The sequence below is a fragment of the Coptis chinensis genome, chromosome 4, assembly GCF_015680905.1.
Source record: "Coptis chinensis isolate HL-2020 chromosome 4, ASM1568090v1, whole genome shotgun sequence".
In the NCBI taxonomy this organism is placed as follows: Eukaryota; Viridiplantae; Streptophyta; class Magnoliopsida; order Ranunculales; family Ranunculaceae; genus Coptis; species Coptis chinensis.
In genome coordinates, this window is record NC_141459.1 from 37,124,413 (window position 1) to 37,133,026 (window position 8,614).

Sequence of the window (8,614 nt, forward strand, 5' to 3'; positions counted from 1 at the left end):
TAGTTTCATGTTTAATTATTTACTTTAGAACAAAGTAGATTATTAATTTAGTATTTGAATCATTGTTTTATTATTCATTAGATTAATAAAATAGTGTTCTTGGTAATCTAGTTTCGTTTTCCATTTACTTATTTAGTTAAATTCTTAGATTCAATTATTTGTCATTATTAGTTTAATTCAATTATTGCATGAGTAGTTTTGAATTGAGTTTAAACAAGTAAAGTTCAAATCTTTATATCATGTCTTGTTTGAATTCCATTGGGAATGATTGCGTAATGATTCTCGGCTAAACCTCCATTAGAGGGGGTTGAGAAGCCTTGATGAAAGCTTGATTCCGATTATCGTAGAGTCGTCGTAATTTCCTTTCTACTCTAGAAACGATTAGTTCACCATGAGAATGGGTGTAATCGTTCACATGCTAGTTATGAATTGGTAGAAATGCCATGTGTAATTAGGGATTAGGAGTACCCAGATTGTTCTGCGAAGCAGTTCAATTCGGATTACGACGATTAAATGGATTAGTAGGATTTAGTCAAGTTAAGGTGGAATCAATCCCCCTCTAACTCCTTATCATAGAATCGACGTAGCATTCCCATAGTTGTTCTAATAGTTGACTAGTTGCATCTTGTGGGTAGTTGCATCGTAGTCTAGTTGCCATTTAAATAAAATCTCTCATTAGACTAAAGAGTTAAGATTACTTATCGTAGAGAACACGACATCTTGGAAGGACTAGGAGTGGAACGAATCTTCTACTCCACTATATCTCATAGGATTGAGAGTAGAAATCTTTGATAAATATAGGCACGTATTAAGTTTTAGTTTACTTACGTTTTGAGTTTCATCGTTCATTTTAAGTAGGTAAACTATCATTTTATGTTTTATCAAATGGCGCGCTGTCTTAGTTTCACTTTAAGCATTGTTTTAAGTAGTATAAGTACTCTTCTTAAAGTCCCATTAAACCCACCCACCCTTGTTTGATTCATCTTGTGGTTGTCCGTTTCAGCATTGAAAACTTCCGAAAAAATTTGCGGGGAAAATGCCAGCGCTGAAAGGGCGTGCCACTAGCAGCTCAAGTTCTTGGAAGGCTGGTAGCGACCAGCACTAAAACAACTTGTAACTTGAAGTTACACTGAAGCGCACCAGCGCCCAAAAGTGGCGACCACCGCTCCACGAGCTGAATTTTGCGGATTTCCCACGGGTTTGATTCGAACCCGATTTTTTAAGTTTTTTCGGTGTTCTAACTTGTTATATACACTGAACACGCCAAACAAGGCGCTATTCATAAAGCGAAGCAAGGGCGAAATCATGTATTCCTTTCTTCCACACCTCGCATCTCCTGTTAGAGGTTTATACTAGTATATCAGAATTGTTTGGAGTGTTGATGTGTTTAGCTAAGTTTGGTCTTAGCCTTGTATGAGATTAAGGTCTGGTTGAACAAAAACACCAAACGTAATTACACAACAACATCAACAAACAATTCTATCTAGTATACCACCAACTACACCTCTAGCTACTATTTCACACACACCACCTGATATAATGCCTGAAGAAGGAGAGACTCCTTTCTCGGACTTCTACAAAGCCTTAAGCGATAGCCCCAAATCTTGTGTCGTTCTAGCGGACCGATTGGGGATTTCGAATCCCCCAAATATTTTAATTTGTTACCCATTTTTCATGGTTTAGACCATGAAAAACCTTATCGGCTTTATCGCGTAGGATTGAACAAGTCATAACAACATTCCACCATCCTACGGTTGGTGCGGAACAAATTAAACCGAGGGTATTCCCTTTCACCTTGGCGATAAAGGCGGCGTCTTGGTTAAGCGCCCAAATGCCTAATTCTGTGGACTTCGTGGGCTAAACTTGTTCAATTGTTTATGGAACATTTTTACCCACCCCTAAAGACGGATGAGATGCTTTCCAAGATTCATTTCTTTTGACAAAATCCTCATGAATCATTTTTAGAGGCTTGGAATCGTTTCACCGATCTCCTTATAGAGTGTCCACATCATAACTTAGCGAAAGACCGTTAGTTAGTGCCTTTTTCAAAGGACTTCTACACCACCATAAAGAAGTCCTTGACATAATGAATGGGGGTAGTTTCTTAAGTAAAGGAGCCTCGGGGCTTATAAATTTATAGAGGATCAAACTAAAGCGAAATAACAAGCGGGGGTAGTGGCGATATCCACATCGCTCCGCTAGTTCTTCTAATCTGATTAAGGCCGCGGTATGTTTGAAATTAAACCACGATCCCGAGCTTAAAACTCTAATCGAATCACTCACTAAAAAGGTAGAGGCCATTTTTGTTCAACAAAAGCCTATCCCCGTCATGAATGTAAATTCAAATCCATGTAGTTTCTGTTGGAGCCCTGAGCATCCCGACTTCCATTGTCCTATAGCCTATGAACAGGCTTGTTCCATTAATAGTGAACCTAACGCCCCTTGGAGACAAAATCCCAACTTCGGTTGGAGATAACCAACACATCACACCTCCAGGGTACAATAATCAATATGTTAGGCCAACGCACAGTTTTATCCAAGCTCCACCACGACAAGGACAAGGTCAGGGTAATTTTAATAATTACAACAACCAAGTGCAACCTCGACAAGGTCAAGCACAAGGTCAAGGTAGTTATAATAATTATAACGCTAATAGAGGTATCGTTCCGGTAAATAATAACTATCAAAATCTGCCCATAAATAATTCCGCGAGATAGTTCGGTCCACACCACCCGTGACTACTACACCCACATAACCGGATCGTCTTGACACCTTCATACAAGTGAGCCAAAACTTTTCCAAACCATGGCTCAATCTAACCAACGACTTCTACAATCCTTTAATAATTTTAACCCAACAGGTTGGCCCAAGATAAAGCCCAACCCAAAGGTGTGTTTCAGTCACGCACTACCTAATCTTAAAACAACAAACCACGGCCTTTGAGGTAGCCGATAATACTAGTAATGAATATGCAAAGGTAGGTGAGCTAAATGCCATCACCACTCTCCGTTACGGCGAGTGGTTGATAACAAAAAGTAACTATGCCTATAGTTACCCCACCAAGATAACCCTACATCGCTATTTTACTAGATACGAAATAAAAACCGAAGAGCCTACCATTGTAGAGGTACCGGTTACAACATAACCTAAGAAACATAAAGCCAAGGTTAAACATCCGGTGATACCATTGCTAAATATAAAGAGAAACCACCGTTTTCACAAAAATTAGCCATGTTAACTAAGGATACAAATTATGAGGAGATTAGGGACGTTTTCAAGAATCTAACTATAAACCTTCCCTTCCTCGAAGCTATTAAAAAGCTACCACACCATGCTAAGTTTCTTAAGGAGTTGTGTACTACTAGGCGTAAGACCAATATATCAAAAGAGCGCCTTTTAACGAACAATTCCCAACTCTATCGAACATAATGGAATTGTTAAGTTACAAGGACCACAATTAGATCCCTATTGTACAATGCACCTTAGGAGATTCCTATCACTGACGACCGCATTATTAGACACGGGGGCTAGTGTTAACTTACTCCGTTTTATTTGTATAGACAAATAGGTCTAGGCGAGATGCAACCCACTAAAATGACGTTGCAATTAGCGATCGGTCTATTAAGTATCCTAAGGGTGTGGTCGAAAATGTCTTTGGTAAAAGTTTAGGATTTCTACTATCCGGGCTTTGGTTTTGTCATCCTCGATCTGAAGTAATTAGCGACTCGTCCCCATCATCTTAGAGGCGTCCTTTCCTGGCAACCGCCAATCGCTCATTAATTGCGCGAATGGTTCAATCTCCATGTCTTTTGGCCATCTTGCTATTGAAGTAAATGTTTTAAAACAAAGACACATTTACTCGATTAGATCTATGGATGGAGAGGTTAGCATGATCGAGAGCTTAAACGAGATTATTTCAACAACACGTTCCACGATAATCATATACCCAAATTTCTTTCCTTTGGAAGTTCAGACTCCAACATTTTCATCCCTACACTAGTCGATACACATATTATGGATGAGGACGAGATAGATGACTTTCTTAAAGATATAGAGGACTACCATAGTAATGTGGATATGACCAATCTAGATGAGGAATTCGATGAGTTTCTTAGAGCAGGTGATGATTCACCCTATCAAGAACTACTTTGCACAACTTCCACCTCCACTCCCCCACCTTTCCACCCTTTCAAAGGAATGTCGAGTTTGCACTTTCGATCCTTTGGTTTCTCTCTGTGCTTCATAATTTTTTAAATCCACCTAGTAAACAAATACTTAAGAAGAACAAAGCATTTGACACCTTCATTTTCAGACTTGAGACAGTCCCTACCTACACCATGAATGAGTTTTGTGCTAAATCCACATCCTCATTGTTTATATGCTTTCCTTCTACAACTTATCCATATCCACCATATCTTCCACAACCATTCACTTTTCCACACTTATTCACTAGGACACCCTCTCGTTCAAAAATGAAAAAGAAGGTGAATGCTAGGTTACGTTATAAGTCTATCCGACTTCGCTTTCAGTTCATTAGGTTGCGTCATAGGAAATCTTGGTGCTTGATTGTGTTTGGATATGTTTTATGTGATATTTATTTATGGAATGATCCCCAACTAGTTCGGTTGTTGATATATGATAAACTGCATGTTCATACATATGTTTAGATAAAGTCTCGAGTATCTGACTATAAATGACTCATTTTTTTTTGTGTTTGGTGCATTTCCTTTCATTTCCATATATTGGTGAGTGTACCATTAAGGTAACCGGGCCCTCCCTATGGAGTGTGTGGCTGTAAGTACCGGATTCTAAGTCCACGGTTAACATAATTCACGTTTTCCACTCTTGCATGTTTTCTCGGATTTTTTAGTCATGTTTCTCTATGGAGTGAATTATATTCGTATTGCTTATTATTTTTCCTTATATATATTTTACTTTTATAAGGAAAAATAATAAGCAATACGGACATAATTCACTCCATAGAGAAACATGACTCAAAAATCCGAGAAAACATGTAAGAGTGGAAAACGTGAATTATGTTAACCGTGGACTTAGGATGAATAAACATAGTAATCTAGGAAGTCTCGGGAATCTGACTTTAAAAGACCCACTGTTAAAAAACAAATTTTCTAAACTCTGTTGTTTGGGGGTGGGGTGTTCGTGTTTCCGTCCTAGAATGTTTTATATCCCATTAGAGTTGCTTAGGCCGTTTAATTGTATTTCGATTTGGGTTGACATAATCTATGAATTTAGAGTTCATTTGTTCGCATAACGTACGTTATGCACGCACTTCGAGGCATTTTCCACTATCTTATATGTCATCCACGGTCGGAATAGAGTGTTTTATGGATCATTGGATTGGAAATTCTCTCCTGATCATTTCCATATCTCATTCGCAAAAATCATACTGGTAACGAAGCGGCAATATTAGTTTGAAGTTGCGCGAAAAAATCGAAAATTTCAAAAATTTTGAATTGGGCTTGGGCTCAACCCGCGCGCACCTGCGCCCCTTACCTTCGCACCAACAGTCGCGTTCTCCACTTCCAAACCGCCATTAACGACCAAAAACCTTCAAAACCAAACCTAAAAAAATAAAATTAAAAGAAAACCAAATTAACCCACGCCCACAGTTCAAATCAACTTCCAATCTAATCTAAAATCTTTCCACCACCACCTCCACCAATTTAAATCATCAAAAACCACCGGGAAATAAAAAAATTTGAACTGCCGATCCACCACCGCACCACCACCATTGTTGTTCCAGTGAGGTTGTTCCTCATTGCTTCCTACACCTTCTACAAACCCCAAATCAATTCAAACTCCAATGACTCAACAACGTCGAATTTTGCCGGAGCAAGCATTTACTGGCGACCACTTCGCACCGTTTTACGGTGACAAAATGATTAGTAGAGACTGGAATAGCTTGTGGTACTCGACCGAAACCTTTTACCATGAAGACTTAGTCCGACGGTTTTACAACACGAGGGAGTTGGAGGGGAGTAGAATTTTTGTTATGGTGGCGAAGAGGAGGAAGGAAGTAACTGCTGGGTTGTTGGCTAAGATTCTAGGCATTCCACCTAGAATCCATCTGGATGCCACGCTTACGAGTCCCAATATAATGGGGTAGAGCCGTTGATGAACGTGGCCAGTTACGAAGGGAACTACAATGCGAGCTTCGCATTGTGTTCGCCCGAGCATCCCTCGAATCCAACCAAACCGGTGAACGCAGCGGCTTAGTGGATTGGTCGGAACGCCCTAGGGAAGGAGAAGGTCAGCGACATCGGTCCGAACTGCCTCCACATTTTATGGATACTCGGGAGCGTAGTCACGAGTTACGTATCTTGGAATTTTTGCTTAACATGATTAGGGGAGTAGGGAAGTCTATTGCACCTCTCCCCTGTTTTGATAACCAAGATCATCTTTGAAGTTGAGAGCGCTCGGCGTCGATAGGATTTACCTCACCCTACACGAAATCCTCGTTATCTATAAGGATTGTGTCCAACAAGTTTGGAGGTTGCCCGAGGATAGGGTAGAGGGCGAGGAGGATGGTGGAAATGAGAATGACTTTCGAGAGGATGAGGAGGACTTGACTTGTTTTGATGTCGATGCCTTGGAGAGGTGTTGGTCGGATGTAGAGCGCATGGCCGATTCATCGTGGCATCGCGTTCACTCAACACTATCTGCGAAGACCTCCGGACTTCGACAAGCTACTATCCATCATAACCGAGATCCGTACCCAACGAGGGATGGCGGTGGGAACAGATGAGGACCGCTAGAAGCTCGGTGCGGTTCGGGCGATATGCTTGCACGCTTCCCACCTCACGGGGACTCTCCTTCCGAGGATACAAAGATCGACACGGCGTCGTCGCCCGAAAGATGAATGGTGCCGGCCCGTGGGAGCTCGGGGAGCCATCTCCTCGAAGTGTTCCCTCCGCTACCAAGATGCGAAAGTGTTTAGGGATAGTATAGTTTGATGTTTTTTATTTGTAGTTTTATTGTTGTTAGTTATTTTAATGTAAGTTTTAATTCCGTAATTTGGATTTTGTAGTAAAAGGGCATTTAATGCCAAATTTAATATAATGCGGTTATTTTCATTGTGCGTGGTTGTTTAATATTGATCCCACCTTCCCAAATTGTTTGGGGGTGGTGTTATCTATTCCAACATGAGTTTTATATGACCCTCGTTTTTAGAAGATATTTCGGAGTCAGGGTGAGAATATAGCCAATTAGGCATATCTATGAATAAATATCATGGTAGGATGAAATCTCGATAAAATAGGTATATTCTATCCTAAATTCAACCTAAAAAATACTAGGGTTGTTTTAGAATCAAGAATATGAGTTGTTTCCATTTTTGGGTTTGGAAATTTTAGTATTTTCGAAAACTGCCGTAAAAACATTTTGGCAACTTCCCGATCCGTTTTAGCAACTTAAAACCTATATAAACTTCATTCATTCTACACTCACAACCCACAATACACCTAACTTCCATCACTCACCTTTCAATCCCACGTTTCCCACGTTTCGTCTCATTTTTCACGAATCGACTCCTCGATCGGATCGCTTCTGCAGAGGATGCGCTTTGCTTCCTACACATTTGTCGAATTTGTACAGAGCGCACTCAGCGCTTCAAGGTGGCGACTTCGCGCCAAACACTGAACTCCAAAATCATCAGAGCACACCCGCTCCCAAGAGGAGCCCACTCGCGCCCTGACCTCCGTAAACACAAAAATTTCCAGTTTTCTGCGGGTTGTTCCCGGATCATTTGCAGTTGTTCCAGAGCATCGTTTTGAGATGACATCTCCTACAATAATACCGGAACAGTCTTTCGAAGATTTGTTCCAAAGCACTACTTATGGTGCTTGGTTTTGCGAGGCGATAACATATGTAGGCTGGGAACCGCTTATGGTAAGACCTGCTGAACTTTATTCTCCAACACTAGCACCTTATTTTTACGATAACTGCATTTTCTTTGGGAGACCAGATGGAGAACAAGTGTTCTCCATCAACATTGATGATGAACCAATGGAAATTACCAGGTTCTTGCTAGCATTTGTTCTTGGACTTGCTATGCCCGTTGAAATACAAGACCCATGGTGCTATTGGGTAGATAATATGTATGTCTACACTTATGAGTTTTTGCATGAGTCGTATGGGGCAAGCATTTTCCGTATCGAGGACCAAGGGGACTATAACGTTGCTTTTGGTAGCCTGTCCATGAACATAGGAACTGTTATGTTTTGGATCATGCTAAACATTTTAGGGGAATGACGTTTTTCTTCTATGAATGATGCCACTTGCAGCGTCTTCCTTGCTTTAGCCACGGGACATATGTGCCATGACCTTCCCAAAACCTTGATGTTTAGTTTAGCTCGAGCCCATAGCATGAGGCATAAGTACCTTCTTATGCCCGTTCTAATTTCCCGTATTATGCTATGTTTCTTTCCTGTTTTTTGTACACGTTTCACGGATTGGATTATGGTCGATGGAATCGCATGCGACCCACCAATAGTATTATTCGATCTTTCCGTGCAATGACTTGGCAAGGGTGGAGGATACAACCTCATCAGGTTGCACCCTACACCCCGTCAGATCAAGTGGCGCTTAATAGGTT

At 40.7% G+C, this 8,614-nt stretch overlaps 1 pseudogene; it reads right to left on the reverse strand.

Moving 5' to 3' along the window:
- Positions 1–1,923: 1,923 nt before the first annotated feature.
- LOC147503387 (small nucleolar RNA R71) lies at positions 1,924–2,017 on the reverse strand (annotated as a pseudogene).
- Positions 2,018–8,614: the final 6,597 nt, after the last annotated feature.